The 22759-nt window shown below is 30.3% G+C and overlaps 1 protein-coding gene and 1 long non-coding RNA gene across 4 annotated transcripts in view; both read left to right on the top strand.

The window, feature by feature from the left end:
- LOC107454045 (ecdysone receptor) overlaps window positions 1-22759 on the top strand; it is a 247598-nt gene that overhangs the window by 180090 nt on the left and 44749 nt on the right. The window lies entirely within an intron of this gene.
- Window positions 11257-15019, top strand: LOC147806526 (uncharacterized). Its single transcript, XR_015435934.1, has 2 exons — window positions 11257-12847; window positions 12976-15019. It is a non-coding gene; the product is annotated as an uncharacterized LOC147806526 (long non-coding RNA).

Below are 22759 nucleotides of genomic sequence, written 5' to 3'. Positions count from 1 at the left end.
AAAAAACAAAATCAGAAAATGAAATTCATTACTTCAGTTAAACCGTTTACTAGAAAAATATTCAAAAAAATGGAATTTAATAAACTTTTTCACTAGTAAAATGACTTACGTCTCGTTCATGAGTCATGGATAATGGTTGTTTTACGAACTACATAATTAGAAAAAAAAAAATGTTCCCTTAAAATTGTATATCTTTTAATTCTTCTTCCTCTTCACAAAGTTTTCTTGAAAAGCGCTGACAAGTCTTTCTGGCCATATACTCCCACATAAATTCGAAAATTTACCCTTGACACCAACTGTGGGTGTAGTAATAGGTTGAGGATGATTTTGGCTTGATATAGAAGGCGGGTATCAAGGGTTGACGGATGGAAAAAAAGAAAAAAAGGAGCATAAAAAAGAAGAGGGCTGTCGCGCAACTAAGGAAACAAAGCTGTCTGCACAGCTGTTTAGTTGGAACTGATAGAAACACTTTTTTTTTTCTATTCCTTTTACTAGGAATATTATATCCCAGCATTCCCAGGATTTTAAACGCTTCGAATCCAGAGACACGATACCATCTTCAAGAAATATTTTCACTGATTTTTTTTCCTCCCTTTTATATATTTCTTTTGCCACATCTGACGCTATTTCGTTGAACATTCGTAAAATATGAGATATTCAGGTGTGTGTGGGAAAACCATTGCGCAAGAATTCCTATTTTACTATCGCATCTTCGAGGTTTTTAAGTCGTGTAAGTTAGGATCGGTCGTTGTTCTTACGACGAAATCGGCTGCAACAAGAATATATATATGAAAGTTTAAGTTAAGCGCTAGTTTAAAAACAAAATGAAGCGTTAATTATTTGTTTTAAACGCGCTACTCATTTTTGAATTAAGTAGCATTTCATTTGACTTTACTTGGAGTTTTTAGGAGTAGCGTTCGTTACTTTCAAGAGGCAAATAATGAACCTGCTTCGTTACGTTTCTTGGAACGAACTCGTTTTCTTGGGAGACTTTCTGCAGGAAAGTTAGCATTGCAGGAAGGAGAAACCCATGCAATCCTCCCAAGGTTAACCTTATAGCAGGCGGATTCTAACCCATGTTTCGTCTACGACTGGGGATAATTTACGCATTCGCTGTGGTCAGCTGTGCATGAATCAAATAGCGATCGCCGGAATTTGAACCTCGATCTCATAGATCGGAAGCTCAGGATCCCCTATCCCTTCACTAATAAACTATACAGTTATCTATAGCTATGTTTGTGTAAAACTTCTGATTTTCTTACATTTCATATGAATTATTCACTGATTCTTACTTTCTGTTTTCTTACGTTTCATATGAATTATTTACTGATTCTTAGTCTCTGATTTTCTTACGTTTCATACGAATTATTTACTGATTCTTAGCCCTTGATTTTCTTACGTTTCATATGAATTATTTAGTGACTTTTAGTCTCTGATTTTTTTACGGTTCATATAAATTATTTAATGATTCTTAGTCTCTGATTTTCTTACTTTTCATATGAATTATTTATTGATTCTTAGTCTCTGATTTTTTTTACGTTTCATATGAATTATTTAATGAGTCTTGTTCTCTGATTTTCTAACGTTTCATATGAACTATTTACTGATTCTTAGTCTATAGCGCGATTGAAATAGGTGATTTTAAGTTATATACTTTGATAATTTTTATTTTGGAAAAAATTATATCTCGCTAGTTCGAACACAACCTAATACATTTTCTGATTTGGCATTTTAATTTGGGATTACTATAGTAACGAAAAAGATAGATGGCCTTACCCTTCATTTGGGCATTGCAATCGTTTGCTTAAGCAAAGCAAGATTTGTGGAGAAAAAATTGGTCTTTAAAATAAGAGCACTTTATTGACATTATAAAGTAAAAAGTGATTATAATGTAGCTATAAAGCTGGTCCATGAACAGAAATAATATACCAAACGGGCAGACTCTAAATTATGATTTATCAACGTTATTTCCCATTATATGTTTCTAAAGCCCCCACATACATAATTTTATTTATGCTTTGCATTTATTTGGTTTATATCAACATGACTAAAATGAAGAAAAAGATAAATAAATCGTTCCATATAATTTATTTGTTAAGAAATTATTGATATGGTAAAGCAAGAAATCAACATAATTATTCACAAGACAATAATTGTTTACATCGAAAGAACTTAAATCACGCCTCATTTATAGTTAGTTAAGAAAACGAATATTCCCTTCTCCCCGTAGGCGAAAAAATAAGACGAACTATTTTATAATGAAGGTCAGCAGACGACTTGTGATTTGCATAATTAGTAAGTAATTATGCGACTGTGACTTTTTTTCTTAATGTGTTTTGTTTTGTGTTTGGAGGACTTTGAATATATATTACGCAACTAAACTAATTCATCATTGATCGAAAACTTGGAAATGGTTTTTACTTATTAGTGAATGTTGCAGAAGTCTCAATAATTCACTGTTAATATTTGCATATTCAGCATTCTTACCCTTTTTTATAATTAATTTATCTGTATCAATATTTATTCATCAGTAAATATTTAAAAAAAAAAAAAAAATACTATCATAGAATTTTTAAAAAAAATTCTCTTTTGTTCTGAAGTTTAACATTTTGGTTTCAAATTTAATATATAGAGGGCGCTGCTTAAGGAGAAACAAAACTTAACATAATAGTCATGAATAACTGATAAAAACTCTCAACAGAAATAATTGGCAGAACCCTTGTCTTATGAGTTGGGTTTAAAATTCAAGAATGCAGGGAGGAGTGTAATTATTTCTAACCCACTTGAATGGATAGTTTATGAACGATAATAAAATTGTGGTGTAACTACCACTATAAATATTAAATACCGTTTCACTAGTATATAAGACATGTTATCTTGATTCTCTCTAGAGGTACCTTTTGATAGATGATGGTTGACATAGTCGATAATTAATTCCCTTCAAAATAAAATGAAGTTTTTTATGTTGTTATTTTTATTGCTCGGTATGTAAATGTTCGAAAATTCCACTTGTCAATTAAACCCTTTGATTTAGACCATCGACAGGTGTAGTATGAGTTGCAACGGGACCTTGAGGGTGGACACTGACCCCGCTTTAATGAAGATGAAACCCCGCATTTCTACTGACACAAACACGTGATCTCCTGCGAAACATGCAGGTTTGGTCTATCGCTCGTGGCTACAGATGAAGAAAACGAAGAAATAATGTTAATAAATCTAATTTTTTTTTATTATGCTGTGTACCCCAACCCTTATCTAGTTTACTCTGGAACGCTTAAATCTTTTTCATAACCGGTATCAAGGTGTTAGGAGCAAAAAGAATGGAATTAAAAAAGAAAATGGGGGGAAAAAAAGATCGTTTTTCTTGGTGGTTAGACAGAATTTCTCAAGTGTCTGTAACTCTTTTTCCCTGTTCGATTCGCACCATGACCCTTTTTGGATTTTTGATTAACGCTTAAAAAAAAAAAAAAAATTGATCCTGTTACTTCAACCCCTGCCTTTTTTTCATAAAACCGTCTGTCATCGTATTTCAAGCCTGTTTCTTAACACTAACAGCAAGCCGGTAGGGGAGTATGAGTTGCGTAAAATTACCTTTTTTTCTGAAAACGATCCTATTTGTGACTGAAAACGATAACTGCGCGAACTCTTTAGAACGTTTTGAAATGTTTTTTGACATGAAATTCAATTTTCGGAATTGAATATTCAGCTCATATTTAACAACCCGCGAAGATATGTGTGAAGGAAACGTGGAAATATTTGCTAGATTTTCTTATGCATTATTTTTACATTCTGCACTGATGCCTCCATCACAATTTCTGCCGTCTTTAGTTTTATTATTTATTTTTAATGAGGGTTGGGAATTTTTTATTTTGAAGGTTTTCATTATTTTTACGTGTTAAAGCGATCTACCAAACTACATACAAAAATGGCACCTCAGTACCAGGATTGGCGTTAGAACATTTATTGTTTGTCAAAAGAGTACAACAATATTTATTGTTGTACTATGGTACAATAATTCCATGAGAAAAATAACTTAAAACGTTTTATCCAAATGTAAGCTTTCTTAAGATGTTCCATTTCCTCATCTTCTTAGATTTGAGTTTACATTTTTAAATTGCGTTTACTTGATGTCCCCCCCCCCTCGTATTTAATAAACTTTCGATGATAGAGTATTTTTCAATAGCACTATACATTTCAGAAAAATCGTAAATCTAAGAATCCTAAAATCTAAAAATGAAAAAAAAAAATCTAATCCTCCCAATCTAATACAGCACTATACATAGTGCTGTATTAGATTGGGAGGAATTGTGCTTGATAATTTTTTGAACTTAAAAAAGATTTTTTTCCACATATGTTAAGCAATAAAATTACGCGGTTTGTGGTTTTTTAGTAATTCATTTAAAACCACATATTTGTCTTTTTTTAGATTTTATCAAAATTTAATAATTTGTTTCAGTTTAAACAAAAAAAAGCTAATTTTTATAAATGCTGAAAAAAAAAACATTTTAACATAAATTACGCAGAAACAAAACTATTTATCAAAAATATAAAAACAGACACATGCATCATACTAAATTAACCATCAATAAATTGCTGAATGCAGAATTGTGTTGGTATAATCTTATCAGCAAAAATAAATGTTGAATATAAAATACCATCACGTTTTATACCTCAGATTGTGATTTGGATCACGGCTATGTATTTTACATGTTTAACAGCATTTCCAAACAGGGTAACTATCCACCATTAGTTAGTTTGTGAAAATTTAATTAAAAAGGATTAAAAAATATATTTTAAGTCTTCACCCCTTCGACGGTTGAGTTCGGCCTGAAGGTAAAAGGCCTCTTTCTTAATCATATTCCATTTCTGCAAAATGAATCACATAACAGGAGAAAAGTATTTAATGTAACCATGTAGAAACATATTATGGAATAAAGTACTTTTTAAAGGTGATAATTTTAATGAACAAAGTTAATTATATTTTAACAGCTTGAAATGTAATTAACTTTTTTTTTTCGCTGCCAAAAGCTCCGCTACCATTCGATTATTACTTTAACTCTATTTAGCTCTCGTCTTGTAAATTCAAGAAAACATGATTCTTTTATTAACATTGATTTACTCTTAAATCCAAACGAACTTCAGATGATTAAGAAAATGCACTACGAAGGAGCCACGGTATCCTAGGCAACTTCCAAACAACATGCAAGGCGGGAGGATTTAATGCGCAGGGCGCATTGCCAAATGACCCTAATTCCACCTTCAGTTAGCGGATTGCAAGTTTATACACACTGTCCTTCACCCCTCGTTGTTAATTTTTGATATCCCTATGGTTTCCACTTTATATATCATCTGCTCCCCCCACTTACGGTAATCCCCACAATACTCTTTTCCTCCCCCCCCCCTTTTCATTCCTTCAAATAATTTCCGGGTGGGGTCGAAAGTTCAAAGATCGTTATGATTATTGGATTGTACTTTCGAAATAACATTCGAAAAGTTAATATCAGTGGAGGGAGAAAAAAATTTTTTTTTAGAAATTTCTCGTGACAATTTCTAGATTAATTTACGATTGAATTTTCCTTTTTTGTGAAATAACTACACGTGAATTAATCATAATTACTTCTTGTCTTAAAATTTCCCAGAGTTAATTAGTCAATAGGGGTTGCTTTGGCCCTCTTTTCGGCCTATCGATTTTATGACTTTCGACTAATCTTTTTGCCAATTTTAAGGATTCTACTTTAAAGATTAATTAATTATTGTAAAACTTTGTTTTACCTTAACCTTATATTGACGCGTATAAAAGATTTCTTAAATATTTTTATTAACAACCAATTAAGAAATGAAAAATGAATAAAACATAGGGGCTTGATGTTCCCCGCGGTAACTTAACGCAACTATGAGAATTCATTATTTGGCTCATGTTAGCAATGGAATGCAGGAGGTTAAAATAAATCTTCATCTGCGCAGAATATTTATTAGTCATGAACCATTTTTTAAATATATCTGGAAGTTAGATATTCAGTCGAAGTAAAAACCAAACACGTCCTCATATTTATCATTTGAGGTCTTCAAGCCTAATTTCGTGAGAAGTTATTCATTCATTAGTTTTATTTGATACGATTAAAATACAAACAGTAAAAACATAAACCGACAAAAAAATTTTTTGAAAGCGAGAATAAGTTTTTCTGCCAGCTTTTATCCTCAATAAGTTCCTACGATAGTTTTTTTTTAGTCACGTTATTTTATTTATTTTTTCAGAAAAACTTTCAGGAAAATAAAAATACACGATTCACTCAGGGAGCAGAGGAAAAAAAAATTTGATTCATTGGCATTTAATTTTCGCTTCTAAACGGGATCTCATTTTCGGTGAGCAACACAAACATTTTTTGAACTGTTGCCAAAAAAACTAAACTAACTTAAGATTCTTTTTTGAGACACAACCAGATGCCATGCTAGTTTAAACGTAAAATTTATGACAGATCTGTATCATTTTATCAATTGTCTTCTTTTATTTATGCTTCTTTTTATAAAGCGGAATTCTTTGTCTTTTTTGCATAAAAATAAATGTCCCTATTTTGTTTTCTTATCTATTTTAAATGAAAATACTTTCATTATCGAATAAACTTTTTCTGGCTAATTCCGAAATCCTAATAATTTTCCTTTTTACAGTTTTCTTCTTTGAATAAAATGGTTTGGTTTTTAATTTATTTTCCGTAGGCATATTAAAATTGTAGGCAAGTGTTAAATTGTTGAAAATCGTAGATAGAAATAAATTATGCATTACACTTTTCATAGTAATTTCTCTAGAGTTTTCATAAAGTATTCTTATTTAATTCTTTAGATCTTATAAGAAAAATCCATGGAGACAATTTTTTTTCTTTTCTCAATCGGAGCATGTGGCTTTGTGCCCATTTTTTCCTTCTGGCAGTTCCTGTCAAATGTTTAGTGTCATGATTTTTTTATTTCATGAATCTTCTGGAGCAAATTTATTTTTTGTTTCGGCACATTACCGCTAATTTCTCTCTTCGTTGTCAATTTCTATCCTCCATGACAGTTAATCCATTGCTATGGTGACAACTTATTCTGTTCTAATGCTAGCATCCAAAAGTTTTTTCTTAAGAAAAATGTCTCTTTTATTGTTTAAAAACTTTTAAATAATTGCACGTGTTCTGTATAAGGGAAAAAATGTTGATTCTTGTAATTTTGACCGTTTTCATATGTTTACGTGCGTTCAGGGATCAGAAAAACTACATTATTTTTGTAGTTTACTGCAACCTTGTTGTAAATGTAGTTAACTAAAACTACTTTTTTTAAAAATGTAGTCCGTGTAGTACTGTCCGCAATATTTGTTCTATCCGATTTGATATGAATTTATTCGTCGATTTTATAATATTTTAATATCTGCTGAGGATAGGTAAGGAGGAACATCAGTGTTCGGAGTGTCGGTTAAAAGCATACTGGGCAGTGGCACTTGACATTAAGAAGACCTTGATGTAGGGCATACCGGGTAGTGGCACTGAACCTTAAAAAAACATCAGTATAGGGTATGCCGAGCAAATGTATATAGGGGAGGAGCACTTAGCCAGACCTAGTGTATATTTCGGACATTTACCAAAGCAACTATGTGATTATCAACTTTCACCAGAGGAAGTCAACAACCACCTATTTCGGTCATTTACAGTAACATATGTACAATTTAGGAAATCGTAGTCAACATACAAGTAAAGAAGATAATTTAAATAGCTTTATTTTTTGTTTACTTTTTTTTCTTACACAATATTTTTTCTTCATTTTTTAATATTATATAGGACTCCTCGTCCTCGCTGAATTTTTAAATTCTTAATTGACCATTATATTTAAAACGCTGCCTGTTTATTGCGATTAGATATTTATTTCATCTGTTATCAAATTATAGTTATCATGAAAGATTTCTGAAAGTTATAAAACTTTTCTCTTTTTTCTAAGTTATAAAACTCTTTAATTTAATAGTATCTAAAATTAAATAAAGTGGTCAAAAGTTTGTTAAACTATTTCGCTTCACAGAGCCGACCGGCCTGTGTAGGGATTGGGGAACTGCCTTTGCATCAGAAAGGTTCTGGGTTCGAATGCCGGGCAAAAGCATGGGTGTTCTTTCCTTCTCTGTACTATCTGTCCTTATTGTGGGAGCAACGTTGGCCCACCTAATATGGTGCCCCTGAAAGAGTGGCCAACAAATCTGCCCTTCAGATGCCTGTATGGCGTAAGTCGTTCCCCAGGTGGGTATTGGGGGGGGGGATTTCGCTTCACAGATAATTAGTTAAAATCACATTACGTGCCTGTTTTGGGCAGATGTTAAGTTTAGAGAAAGAAAAAAAAAACTCCCTAAACAATCAAATTTTAAGTTGTTTTTTTTTTTGAAAATTTAATGTTATTTAAATATAGGGGTCCAGCTTTATGCTTTTTTTAAGACATTGATCCCTCTCATTAAAAAAGAACTTGTCCAATTAAAACTTTTGATCTAGAAAAAAGGGTTTAGCATGAATACAGTTATAGCTCATGGTCAAGAAAGGGTGTACTGCCTTTGTGGTCAATGACCGCCTGCCATTTTTTTCTCTCATTTCGTGGTAATTTCTAGTTCATTTTTAGCCCCTTCATTTATTTTTTGGTATAGGTATCCCGGGGCAACGCTACTGAACACAACGGGACTCGACAAGTACGTAGTTCCGGCCGACTTGACCGCATTTGTGGGGTATCATTAAAAAAAGATTTTATTTATTTGATATCCATTCCAGGAAAATTGAGAATTCTTTTAATTCTTTCTGCTGCGATTGAGATTTCTTTTTGACGTCTTTTCTCGTTTCATTATGTGTTTACATATCGGGGGCGTGGCGGGTCTTAATTTTTCACTAAGCAGATGTGTTTAATCTTTCTAACATAACGCTTAAGATAACATAAAGAATTTCATGTTAGATAGTTCTTGAAAAATTATTGATTGATTCTAAAATTATCCCCACGATTTGCGTGGCTGTGTAATTGGTTTGAATAGGAAGGAGGTTCTTAAGATTTATTGGATAGAATTTTTTTTTCCATGGCGAATAGAGATTTCGCCGCCTAATGTTTATTAAAGCAAAATGTGATTTATTAAATCTTAGACTTATAACGATTCCAACTACTTCACACAAATCCTGTCAAAGTTGTGTTTTTATCTAAGCTGCTAAAATTTAATACAATGTTATTCTTATGTTTCCCATTCAATATCATCTTTATACTATTTATACAATGTCATTCTTATGTCATGCATAACACTACCATCCTTATGTCAAACATTTAATATCTTCCTTATCTGCACACATACGTAAAAGTTATGTATCTCTCCTTTCCAACATCTTCCTCATGCCATCCTTTTACTGTATTTCTTATGCCATTCATCTAGTGTCATAGTTATGCCATCCTTCCGTCACTTATCATTCATCCAATAACAATCTTATCTTCACGTGCATAAAAATATGTAAAAGTCAAATTTATTTTCTAATTTTATATTCCTCATCCATCCAATATCATCCTTATGCCATCCATCCAACATCAACCTTATATTACTTATGCGATCCATCTAACATCAACCTTATATCGTCCATCCATCCAACCTTATATCTTCCATCCAATATCATCCTTATGGCATTTATGTCATTATTATGCCATCCTTCTGTCACTTATCATTCATCCAATAACATCTTTATCTTCACATGCATAAAAATATGTAAAAGTCAAATTTATTTTCTAATTTTATATTCCTCATCCATCCAATATCATCCTTATGCCATCCATCCGACATCAACCTTATATCATCCTTATGCCATCCATCCAACATCAACCTTATATCATCTTTATGCCATCCATCCAACATCAACCTTATATTATCCATCCAATATCATCCTTATGCCATCCATCCAACATCAACCTTATGCCATCCATCCAACACCAACCTTATATCGTTCATCCAATATCATCCTTATGCCATTTATCCAATGTCGTTGTTATGCCATCCTTCTGCCACTTATCATTCATCCATTAACATCCTTATCTTCACGTGCATTGAAATATGTAAAAGTCAAATTTATTTTCTAATTTTATATTCCTCATCCATTCAATATCATCCTTATCTGCTCACATATAAAAATAATTAAAAATTATATCAATCAACTTCATATTTCTCGACCATCCTATATTTTTCGTATGTCATCCTTCCTATGTCTTCCGATGTCATGTTATTCTTCCGACATTCATCCAACATCATCACCTTCAGACACATAAAAAAAATATACATAAGTCACATTCATTTGTCAATTTTTATATTCCTCATTCGTCCAATATCATTCTTATTGTCAACGCTAGCTGAAACCAAGAAAAATATTTGTTTTTGATCATTGAGATTTTTGTTACATCATTCTCAATTTTAAGTTAATTTAATTGAAATGCTATTTTTATTAGATACGTGATCATTTGATTTTTATAAACGATTTTAACTTTCTTGAAAAACAACGCAGGTCGAAAAAACTGGAGAAAAAAAAAATTTCAAAGAGCCTTATTCGAATTCCCTATTAAAATTGTAAAAACGAATAATCATCTTAGCAGCGAAACTTCATTCAACTGGATATCCAATCACTATCTTTGTCAATTGATGAGAACCTGCCTCAATAGCCAGATGGCAGTATTTTGCTTTAATGCTAACACCATCTCTTTTCTTAAAGAGAGTTGACAATGGCGAAGAAGTTGTCCAATAATTCGACTCTAATTGACAGGCGGACAGAAAGAATATGTAGTGAAAGAAGAAAATCGAATTTATGTGTTCCAAACGGAAAGGGGGGGGGGGACAAAGACTCGCCCAATCGCTTGGTGTGTGACAAAGACAATAGGGCTCTTGGAAATAGTGCTATTGACAATGCTGTTTAAAAATTCTTTGCCCTTGCTCCTTGATCGGGCAACAAGATGGGCCTTCTACAAATTTCTTATTTATTTTGCATGTCTTTGAAATTATATGATTTGTTTCCTAAGTTGAAAATATTCGATTTTTTTTTTCTGTCTGAATTTGATGATTGTTTTAAAAATATTAGAAAAATTAATCTTTTTTTTTTATTAATACTTTTAATGCTGTTACATGATTACTTAGCATTTGTCACTGTATTTTTTTGTGAAAAAAATGTCAAAATTAATAAACGCAATTTGTTTTTAACATTAAACTGCTTGCTTTTTCAACTTGTTACAGCTGTTGCCACCTAATATTAAATTGTTAATAAAAAAACTATGTTCCGATTTCCTTACGAGAAAGATATTATAGTAAGTTTTTAAATTTTCAAGACAATAGAATAATTTGATACCAAAAAAAGTGTATCATTTATTGCATTCAAGAATGAAAATTTATAATTGAAATCTCGAAAATAATTCCAAAAACTCTCTATTTAGCGAATCGTTTGCTAAAAATTCTTAGTTACGAGATATGTTAAAATGAAATTTTGTCAATTATGAAACCTTTGTTGTAATTATGTTCTTTTTTTTTTTTAAATATAAAAACTAATGAAGAATTCATTTTGAAACAACCTAAATTCATCGATTTTTTAAATTGTGCTCCGATTATTCTATTCTGCACAATAGCATAAAATTCATGTAAAAAATTATTCTCTATAAAAGTTTGAGAGTTGTGTAATAAATATTAACAGTTAAGGTTGCTAACAAATTATTCTACATTTGTTCCAAATTTGTATTAACTACCATATTTTCTATCAGAAATAAGGTCTAAACTATGAATGGTTTTCTTCAACGTTAGAAGGCACCTTTAAAAAACGCTCGAGCGTTGAATCTGTTTCATTTTCTTGCCGGTCCCTCTTTTTAAAATATGAAAATGTGTTTACCTATTCCTTGGCTGACGTCAGACTGTATTGCGACAGTATTCCATACATTAACTTGCTGGAACTGATGAAGTTCTGGGCCGATGGGTTTCGCAGCTAATGCCCTTTCAGGACATGCTGACATTGGGGCTCTTGAAGGCCAAACTAAACAATTGCATTTTTCAACCCGTTTTTCGTCCGAGATATGATCCAAACAATTTTTAGCATATCGTGAAGCTCCCAAACCGTGTCTTTAATGCGTCGTTTCTAGAACGCTTCAGGTATTTCTTTAATTGAGACGCGGATTATACAACTGGGTGAAATTCAAAACTTTCTTTTTTAAGTTTCAAATTAATTTGATAATTTTTTTAAAAAATGATTTTTAACGTAGGTAAATGGATTTTACACTTGACTTCCATTTTTAGGTTATGGAAGTCATTTTCAATGGAGTGATTTTCAGCTGCTCCCAACATATATACACAATGGAATTATCTTCAATGCGTCGTTCTCCAGTTTTCTAGAACGATTGTAATATTTCTTTAAAGTAGGCAGGAATTATACAACTGTGAGAAATTCGAAATTTTCGTCTTTAAGTTAAAGAATAATTTTTGACTGAATCCTCAATTTTTAGTATGATTTTTACTGAATCTGTCTGCAGAAATCTGATTTACTGAATCTGTTGTAAGTTTTTAACTGAAGTCAAATTTAATGGAATGATATTTAGCGTATCGTTAAGTTCCTAAACCAAGTCTGGACTCAGTTCTTATTGGAACGTTTCAAACTTTCTCTTCTTAATTAGAGGTAGGAATTCGAGAACTAGGTAAAATGCGAAACTTTCATCTTTAAGTTACATATTAATTTGGGATCGAATCGTCAATCTTTGTTCGTCAGTTCTTTCATCTTTAAGTTACATATTAATTTGAGATCGAATCGTCAATCTTTGTTCATCAGTTCTTATTGGAACGCTTCAAACTTTCTTTTGATTAGAGGTAGGGATTCGAGAACTGTTTAAAATGCAAAACTTTTATCTTTAAGTTACATATTAATTTGGGATCGAATCGTCAATCTTTGTTCGTCTGTTCTTATTGGAACGCTTCAAACTTTCTCTTGATTAGAGGTAGGAATTCGAGAACTGTTTAAAATGCGAAATTTTCATCTTTAAGTTACATATTGATTTGGAATCGAATCGTCAATCATGGTTCGTCAGTTCTTATTGGAGCGTTTCAAACTTTCTCTTAATTATAGGTAGGAATTCGAGAACTGGGTAAAATGCCGGAACTTTCATCTTTAAGTTACTTATTAATTTGGGATCGAATCGTCGTCAATCTTTAGAATGGTTTTTAAGATTACAAAGTTTCTGTCCAGCTGTGAGTTTTCTACAATTATTCAAGACTGCTACGTCAAATTTACCCTATCTCTAGCCAGCGCCTTCTATGCTAATTATGAAAATGGCGCAAAATCTCAATGAGTGGAAAAGTCAAAGTTTAGCGAAAATGAGTTAGTTCCCCAACGCACAGCTTGTGGATATCGTTCTGAACTGTTCTGACTATGCCGTTCGAAAACAAACTGAAAAGTTTAATCGGTTTTCATCTTAGGAGAAGAGTTGAGATGTTCTTTCCTTCTCTTTTTGTTATAAATAAATCATTTTGTGTTGAATTCAAAAACTTTTCTTTGCATAAGTTTATTTTCCAATGTTGCATTTTTTGTTACTTTTTCATCAAAATGAAAATTCATATAAAATATGCATTTAAAAATTTAGAACTCGATTGGTGCATTTAAAGTAAAACGATTAAACCAGATTTAGTAGGAATGTTCCTTAAGTTTATAAAAATCTGATTTGTATTTTCTTAACCTTTAAAATGTTAACTCTATTTATTGTAGCTTAATTTTCGGAAAGAACTTTTTAAAATATTAATGAAAATAATTATTATTAACTAAAGAATTATGACGCCTTACGAAAGTTAGAATTGAATCAATCAAAAAATCAATACAGTTAAACGATAAATTCGCTTAATTTGCACTTTTTTTTAAAAAAAAAAAAAAAAAAAAAAAGGAAAGAAAAGTTTTATTAACCAGTTTATTACCATTAAGAAAGTTTATTCACTATTTAGTATTATTCGCTTATGAAATATTCGATTAAGTTATTTTTTACGGCAGGATGGTATTTATAGTTTTAAAAAATATGGCTGTGTCTCAAATGTAAAGCACTTATACCGTGGCTTTTTTATTTTCGTTAAAAAAAACTTTAAAAAACGCTTCTTTTTTTTTTTTAAAGTTAATTTGTAATTTTGTTACTGTTCCTTTAAACATGAAATTGGTTTTTAAATATTTGAAAAGCAAATTTTTTTAATAACATAAGTTATAACTGTTTCGAAACGTGTGCAAATTAATTATTTGAATTATTGGCGAAGTAAGTTTATATTTTATAAGTTTGAAACACAATGCACGTGATGTTCTTGATTTCTGGCCTCCAGCGAGATATTGAAATGTGAATAAAGTAGTTGCTGTTTTATCATCTTATTTATTTATTGTTTTCGCAGCTGATAGAGGAGTAGGTCATAGTCATCCCCTGCTTATCCCAAATATGGGTTTATTCTAGATATTGAAGATTAGGGTCAGATAAATGTCACGGAATCCGCTAAGCAATCAAACCTTCTTCAATTTCTTTTTATCGTCGTCCATTTTTCCCGGCATACCTTTCAGCAATGCTTTCTGAAGCACCAAATTCAAGAATAGATTTCGGTTACCCAAGCAAATCGTGCCCGAAAGACGCGTGTTTTTCCTTTCTCTTTCATGCATTATAGCACCGGTGGTAGTCTATTTAACTTTGTGCATCTTACTAGTTACAATATTTACAGTGTGCATAATTGCATAGTTAAAATAATAGTGCATAATTGCATAGTTATCAGAATTTTAACAAGACATTTATTTATTTATTTTTTTGAAAATAGCTGGCTTTAATTAGAAAAGATGAAGAACATTGTTGGGAAAAAATAATTTAAAAAAAGTACCCAACTTGGGGCTACTTTTATTACTTGGGGCTAATTTCATTTCTTTTTTTTCTTCTGAAATCTGTCTTGTGATGTGTATAGTTGTCTGGAGCTAATTGATATTTTTTTCCTTATTTTTAAAAAAATAAAATTAAAAAATTTAAAAATAAATTTTTTAAAAAAATAGAAACTGGGTGAAATGAAACAGCCCAAATGTTATTTGAAATGTTAGTACAAATGGCTAAAATTCGATATTTTTTTTTTTAAATGGCTGAGATGAATTGAAGCAATATTTAAATTAAAAATGTTTACTAGTGTATTAGTTTTTTTACTATTTGTTTATAAACTGTCAAAAATCTAATTATAGTATTGGTAATTTTTGAAAAAATAACGATTATTTCTTGTTATTCTGGACAAAAAATAATGTATATTCGTTGAACTGTCTTTTTGTAATTTTTCAAATAATAATGACGCCTATTTAAGCAAAAAATAATGTGAGTGTTTGAAAAATATTCTGATTACTTGCCCGATCCTTCAAATTATTTAGAATTGTTTTAAAATATTTTTAAAAAAAAGAAAGAAGAAAAAAAACTATGGTCAAAAAGTTAAGATTTGTGAAATAGTGATATTTTATTTTATTTGTGGTTCGTCGTATAAAAAAAATTTATAAATCAACATTGTTAATTTCTTCGTAATCCAATGAAGGACTAATTATAATTTATGTCGTGTAAATTACTTGATGATTCCTGAAATTTTTAAATTTAAACAATGTCAGTAATTCTTTAATATCCTATAACAATTTTAAATCTTCTAATATCCACTTATGCAATATCTTTTATGTGGATTACATGTTATCTTTTTTTTCTTCTTCCCTCAGCAGAATAATTGGGCTTATAAAAAAATTAACGAAATAAACTTTTTAACGGCGTTTCGTGATATCCTCTTTCTTGGTAAATAAAATCTGAATTATCTTTTTCTCCAAAACGATTTATATTTATTTAAAAAGAAATAAAAAGAGAAAAAAAAAACTAACTTGACTAGACGAATAAATTAAGGCATTTTAGACCCATAGTGAGGAGATGCTCTTCATTTGCATAGTGGTGCGTAAATCAAAAGTAACAAACGAGTTCGAAGCCAGCCAAGCGCTGCAGACGATAAATTTTATCCTCTTATGTCATCATGTTTTTTCTCGGAGTGTTAAATACTAAATGGATACTGAGTGTTGTAGACGCGTAGAGATTTCGAACAGCACTTGTTGCTGTTTATTTTCAATCGCTTCTTTTTCTTGGTGATAGAAAACTAAATATAGTATATTTTATACCACCTGCTGAAATTGATCTCATGATTGGGTTTTACATTAGGAAGCTGGAATGTAACAGCTTTAGTTCAAGACATTGACATAAACTGTATTTTATGCTGAGCTGAGAGTGATTGTTAAGGCCGGATGCATGTTTTTAGGTCCCGGGTCAAAATTCATATTGGGTAAAATGTTTCCTTAAAGCACATAGGGTATTTTAGTAAAATTAGAAAAACAGAAAGAGAAAAAACTCTGAAAATTAGAAAATTTTCGATTTGTTAAATAATAAAAATTGGTCCTGACTCTTAGAAATTTAATTTTTGAAATGCAATGTATGGGTGGTGAAAACGGAATATCTTATGTTAATGATATCTCTCTTATTTACAGATATGTTTACTATGTACGCTTATACTAAAAATACTTTTTTTTTTCTTCTCGTAATTAAAATACTATGAAAATTTTTTCAAAAATTTTGTATTTTTAAACGATGTACAAGTCTCCCCCAAGATTTACCTTCGACATCAGTTTTTTTTTTCCTTTTTTTTTAACATTCGTGTTCTTATGTGACGTTCGAACAGCATTCGCAGTCATTGAACATAATTCATAAGAACATATTGAACAAAATCATGACAGACCATTTATAATTACTGCTTGTAACTAACAATGGCTCGTTATTTTTGGCACAATGAAAAATCGTAGTAGATGGGTATTGAATAAGTCGACTCATTTTTTTTTGTGTAGCTCTATTTTTTGTTCTTTCTTTTGACTACATATCACCTAGTTCCGGATGCACCCGCCACCCCTCATCTAATTGGGAGGGAACGGAGGTTCAATAACAGCATCCTTTTTTTGTTTATTTATCAAGAGGAAGAAGACTTTTATTTGATCGCCATTCTGAATGCTAAGACAGGAAAATGTCATTACGTTCTGACGTTTAAGCGTTAAATTTGTTTAGATATTCTGCTCTACTGTATAAGCCTAAAGAATCATTAGTTGAATTTGAATTTTGAAAAAAACTTTTGTTTAGTACACAAAGTGTTCAAAAAGCATCACTCGTGTAGTTAATTTTACTTTAAATGATATAATGAATTGAAGACAGGAACAAAAACAGATTTCATATTATACAAATTCTCCGTAACTTTTTTATCGAACAAGCGTCATAGAACGTACGTCCGTTTATAGAACTTAACGTCATATATCAATTAGCAAATTGTGTGCAAGCCAGATTTGTATAAAATAGTTAATTATAACCAATATATCTTTCACAGAACTTCACCTTTATTTTTTTTCTAGAACATTTTATTCGTCTTTAAACAGCACATACCATTAAAAAGCAACAAAAAAAAAATTATCTTATCAAAATGAGTTGTTTTCAAGAGAAAAATAAAAGTAGGTTGAGTTGCAACAGAAACGGCGAAAAAAATCGTTTGCTCCATTATCGCTGTTTAATTGCTTTTTAAAGGCGAAAGTAGGGTAACGTATAATGATGAACATTAAGTCAAAAAAAATTATTTCGTAACTCATAAATTTTTGCGCAGCGGTTTAATTTAGTTTATTATTAAAAAAAATCAGTATAAACAACAAAAGTTATTGACAGTTCATTTTTTTTTATTAACAGATAAGGTGAAGTATTTATTTTATAATAACCTTGCCGGTACTACACTTCAATTTATGAGTGTCAACCTATGAGTGTAGTCAGGAACTTTGTTACTTATAATTTCTGTTCATAGTAAAAGTTCACAAAATTATCATCATTCATTTGCGGAAATAAAAGTCAAACATTGTTTCTTAATCATAGTGTTGAAAGACTTATTGTAAAACAATAACAAGATACATTGAAGAAAAAAAAAAGGAATTTACACACTTAGAATAACTTTAGATCATCAAATTCATTTACTAAAAGATTTATTTATTAAATTCAGAAGAAAAAAACTTAATATTTAATTAACAAAAATGTATTTAAATGTTCAAAAATACCTATTTATTTTTCAAACTACTTAGGAATAAATTAGTGCGTTCATAAATAAAAATGTATTTATCCCTAATGTTAATTTGTAACTACAGGGTGTTCTTTAATGACCAACCTTAAAAATATATTTTTAGAATATTTGTCAAAAGAAGTGGAAATTATTTACGCATTAGGTTTCGCGAATTTATATTTAAGCGAAGAATTACCGAAAACGCTTTCGAAATCTAACAAACCACTACTGAGAAAGACTAGACTAACAAATTCAAAAACTTGTTTGATTGCCGAAGAAAACAGAGCAGAGTTGAAAGGTGAAAATTAGAAACTCCTTCAAGTTATTGAATTGATATCCATATCATTTTAAGTCTTTTTCTTCGCTCAAACATTAATTTATCACTCCTAACTTTTTCTATATTTTTGACAAGGATTCTAAAAATGCTTCCGAAAACTTCACAGCGTGAATACAATTAAAACTGACTCTCAGTTATTTTCGAATAAAGTCAATGTGATATTAAAAAAATATATATCGTACTGAAATTCTAGTTTACTTCTTATCAGTTGTTACACTATAGAACATATTTTTATTCTATGGAACAAACATTCAACTGATAAGATTCAAACGATTTCCTATTTTATTCGGGAAAATGCCCTTGATATACTATAAGTTTTTATTCGCGTGTAGCCCCGATCACAACAGAACTATATGCGATCGTGTTCATATTTGAATAGTAAAACACATGAACGGGAACGAAATTTGTGTTGGAATAAGGCTTCACTATTGTGTTCGATGAGCTATGCGCAAATGCGTCAATAAATGATCAATTTATTGTTCGTGCTTAACGATCGTCTGCCCTTCAAAAAAAATTTTTTTTGCTATCTCTTTCCATTCTATCACGATTCGAATGAAAGACTAGTATATCGATAGACTGGTTAGCAAGCGTTAATAGTGCATTGGATTCGGCATTTTTTTTTTTTTTTCGGGAATAAAAAAAGACAGCATTGGAACTGTTCTAATTTCATCCTTTTGATGCCGCTGGGGAAAAAAAAAATTCTTTTTCAATTCCGCCCACCTAAATTTAATCTTCTTATATTTGCCATTAAGTTGATGAAGGACAAGTTGAAGGTGAATCCATGTAATTGATTCATAAATAAACAATCGATATTGGGAATGATGATGCATTGGTTGATTTGAAACATTGTTCAACTGAAGTTTACATGACTTTTTAAAAATGTTTTATGGTATTTTGTACTCCTATAAATTTTTAAAAATTTTCTTTTTAAAAAAAATAAAAAAAAATTATTTTATTTTTTTATTGATTATAAGTTATTTAGTTATACGGAATTATGAACATAAAGTATGCTTTCTACGTTTATATAAAACAACGGGAAAATTTTATGTTTCTGCTCTAAAATTTTGAGAAAAAACAAACAAACAATTATTAATGGGTGAATTTTTAGCATTAAAAAAAAAGTAAAGACTCGACAATCATTGTGCCTATTTTTTAAAATTTTTTCATGTTATATCTACCGCTATGTCAAATTATGAAAAAAATTTATTTATTCTTAAATTTCTACCAGAATTAAATTTGACCTACTATGTTTAGCATTCAAATGTTTAGATGTACTTTTGTTTGTTAAAAAATTATCTTTCAAAAATCTAAGAATTAAAATCCTGATTTTATAAATTGCATCTTTATGGTACATACATCGTTTTCTAAACTCCCCATCTTTCTCCATAAGTATTCATAAAATTTAGTCCTGTAATTGCTTAAGAATTTTCTGTTTTATAATATAATTTATAAAGCAGCCATAGCTAGGTTGCTTTTTAATTAGATAGGGGTTCGAAACCCAGTGATGACAAGTGGATTTGTATTCTGCTTCCATCTCGCAGTGATGATGTAAAATAGCTCTAATGGTAGACTGATCATGGATTACAATCTCCTCGCCGTAGAAAGATTTTCGTGGTTTTCCTTTCTATGTCACACAAATGTGAGTTCCATCAAGAAGTCCTCTCAACGCAAGTTGTACCAATGCTTGATCCACGAGTTTCCTTGTCTTCTCGGTTGTTTTCAGAATAACAAAGCTACGGAATTGAACATTGAATGCTAAAATCTAAAAAATGATTCGGCTGTTCAGCGTCTGTTATTAAGAAAATCATATAATTATCTAAAAAAAGAAGTATTTGAAAAAAAAAAAAATTCAAAATTAGTATATTTTTAATTCCTTTTCCCCCTTAAACGATATTCTTAAATTAACGCTGTTGCTAAAAATAAAAATTTGCCTGCCATTGTTATTCAAAATGATCAAATCTAGCAAAGGGTGATTCAGTTCTTTTTTCTTAAAAAAATTTTTCCAATTATTCGAATATTACCTGCCTCCCACACTGAAGCCGAAAGAAACAAAAAAAACGCTTCTGATCTTACCGATTTCAATTTTATTTACACCCCTTTTGTACATTAGAAAAATGAAAAGGTAAAAGATCCGGTTGGGATGAATCTAAAATTTGCTCTGCGGTTTTCTTTATACATTCTTTTTTATTCGGAAGGCGATATTCTTTTGAGTTCTTTGGGGTCGATTCCATGGCGAATCACGCTTGAAGATGTAGATAGAATCAGTTCAGAATAAAGACCGTTGTATCGTTTGACCTTTTCTATAGTTTTCTGGCGAAGTAGGTGGTTTGGTCGAAGTTGTACCGGTTGACCGGTGAAATGCTATGGTTGTGGTCAGTTGGGCAAGTAGATAATAGCGAAACCAAACCTTATTTTGATACATACCTGTTTTAAATTGGTTTCTCCATGACTTGATTCGTGTGTTGACTTAATGTGATAGGGAGTTTTCTCTGTTATATGTTATTTCCAACTTTTTTTTTTTTTTTAATTTACATCACATGTTGCGTTCTCATTATTTGTAGAAGTTCTACGCTTTAAAAAAAATCCAATAAATCTACCTAGTGAAATATCGAGCAATTAATAATTATTTTGCTCTAATATTCTACTATGAATATAAAATAAATGTAAAATGTAGTGTACAAATCGTAAAAAAAAGAGGGGAAACCTGAGTAACTTTTTATCTAATGATCGGATCTTTACTTTCTAGGACTCGATCTTAATGACTACAGGTGGTGACCTCAAATATGTTTATTATTTAGCGCATTAAAAAAGTCATATTCAAGAAAAAGTCAGTCATTAGAAAAGTCATATTTTTAGATTTGATTTCTCAGTGAGTCTTCGATCGATTTTACTCAAATTTTGTATTTTGCCATGTAATAACATTCTTTAAAATGATACAAGAATTGTATTCAAAATTTTTCGACTATATTGAATAAAATAATTAAAAATAAAACTATAAATATTTACTAAACGTTGTTTTTTTTCGTGAAATTATTTTTGGATAAACTAATTTTATAATTGCGTGCAATTGCTTAAAAAAAAATCATGAGATGTGGCGAAATACGCAAAATGTAGCTTTAAACAGTTCTTCTGCCCAAACTATTAGAACCATACTTCTCAGATGCGACTACCTGGGGGGTCGGAAATCCGAATCGCTCGGAAAACAGGTATGTTTATTCAGAGAAAGTACGTTTTCATGCCTTGATTTTGTAGCTTAAAAAATATCGTCTGCACTAATTAATTAGCATATTTAAGGTCACCCTATCGAACCATTAAAATTGAGTCCTAATACGTGAAGATTCGATCGTTAAATTAGATCAATAGTTATTTAGAGTGGTTTTTGCGCTCCGTACAATGAATTTTTAATGTAATACGCAATTAATAATTATTACAGTAGTAAAATTACAATTATTAATTTAACGAATTTTAATTAGTTATTTGCAGCATTAGATGGGAGTTTCTTTAATTTACAATAATTAAATAAATAATAACTATATTTTGTGATAATATAAAAATCGGTATTCTACTATATATCTTGATATTTTTTTCAATTCAAGTAATTTAAACTAGTCAGCATTTTAGCTACACAAATGAAATTTACAAATATTCGCGATACATCGTCATTAAATATCGACTTTTACGATATATAGCGATATTTTTTTTTTTTTTTTTTTTTTTTTTTTTTTTTCAATTTAAATAATTTGCAGTATCTTGGTTCAATATCTCCATTGCTGAAATTAAATTTATCAACGTTCGCTATACATGGGCATTAAATATCAATATATTTCAATAGATCGCTTTATTTTTACGAGTTAACTTATTTTTAATATTTTTTTAACTATTCAATTTTTCTGTTAGTTAAATAAATTAACCAACATTCATGGTAATATCTTTTTCGATTATTATTGCTATAAATAACTCTTTTGAAATCGATATTTTTCGTTATTGATAAAAATTGTGACTATATTATGATATTTATCGGTACCGATATAATCTCGGTATTAAGGCTTTTGTAACTGTCGTTTATTTCATATTTATTGTAAGACCTGTGCAATATATTGCAAGAATATTTTTTAAATTTTTGTTATAGCTACAATGTTGTTATCGTTAACTGTTGTTTATTTGATATTTATTATCATGAAACACGGTATTCACGATATTTCATGAGAAGTTTTTTTTTTTTTTTTTAAATTGTGTTATTCATGTGGTAGGTATATTATCATTATCGACAACTGTTGTACATTCGATATTTATCGTAA

This window comes from Parasteatoda tepidariorum, chromosome 8, assembly GCF_982258835.1.
Source record: "Parasteatoda tepidariorum strain Cologne lab strain chromosome 8, Ptep-v5.0, whole genome shotgun sequence".
In the NCBI taxonomy this organism is placed as follows: domain Eukaryota; kingdom Metazoa; phylum Arthropoda; class Arachnida; order Araneae; family Theridiidae; genus Parasteatoda; species Parasteatoda tepidariorum.
Note: the sequence above shows the minus strand (reverse complement) of the source record. Positions and strands in the feature narration are given on the sequence as shown.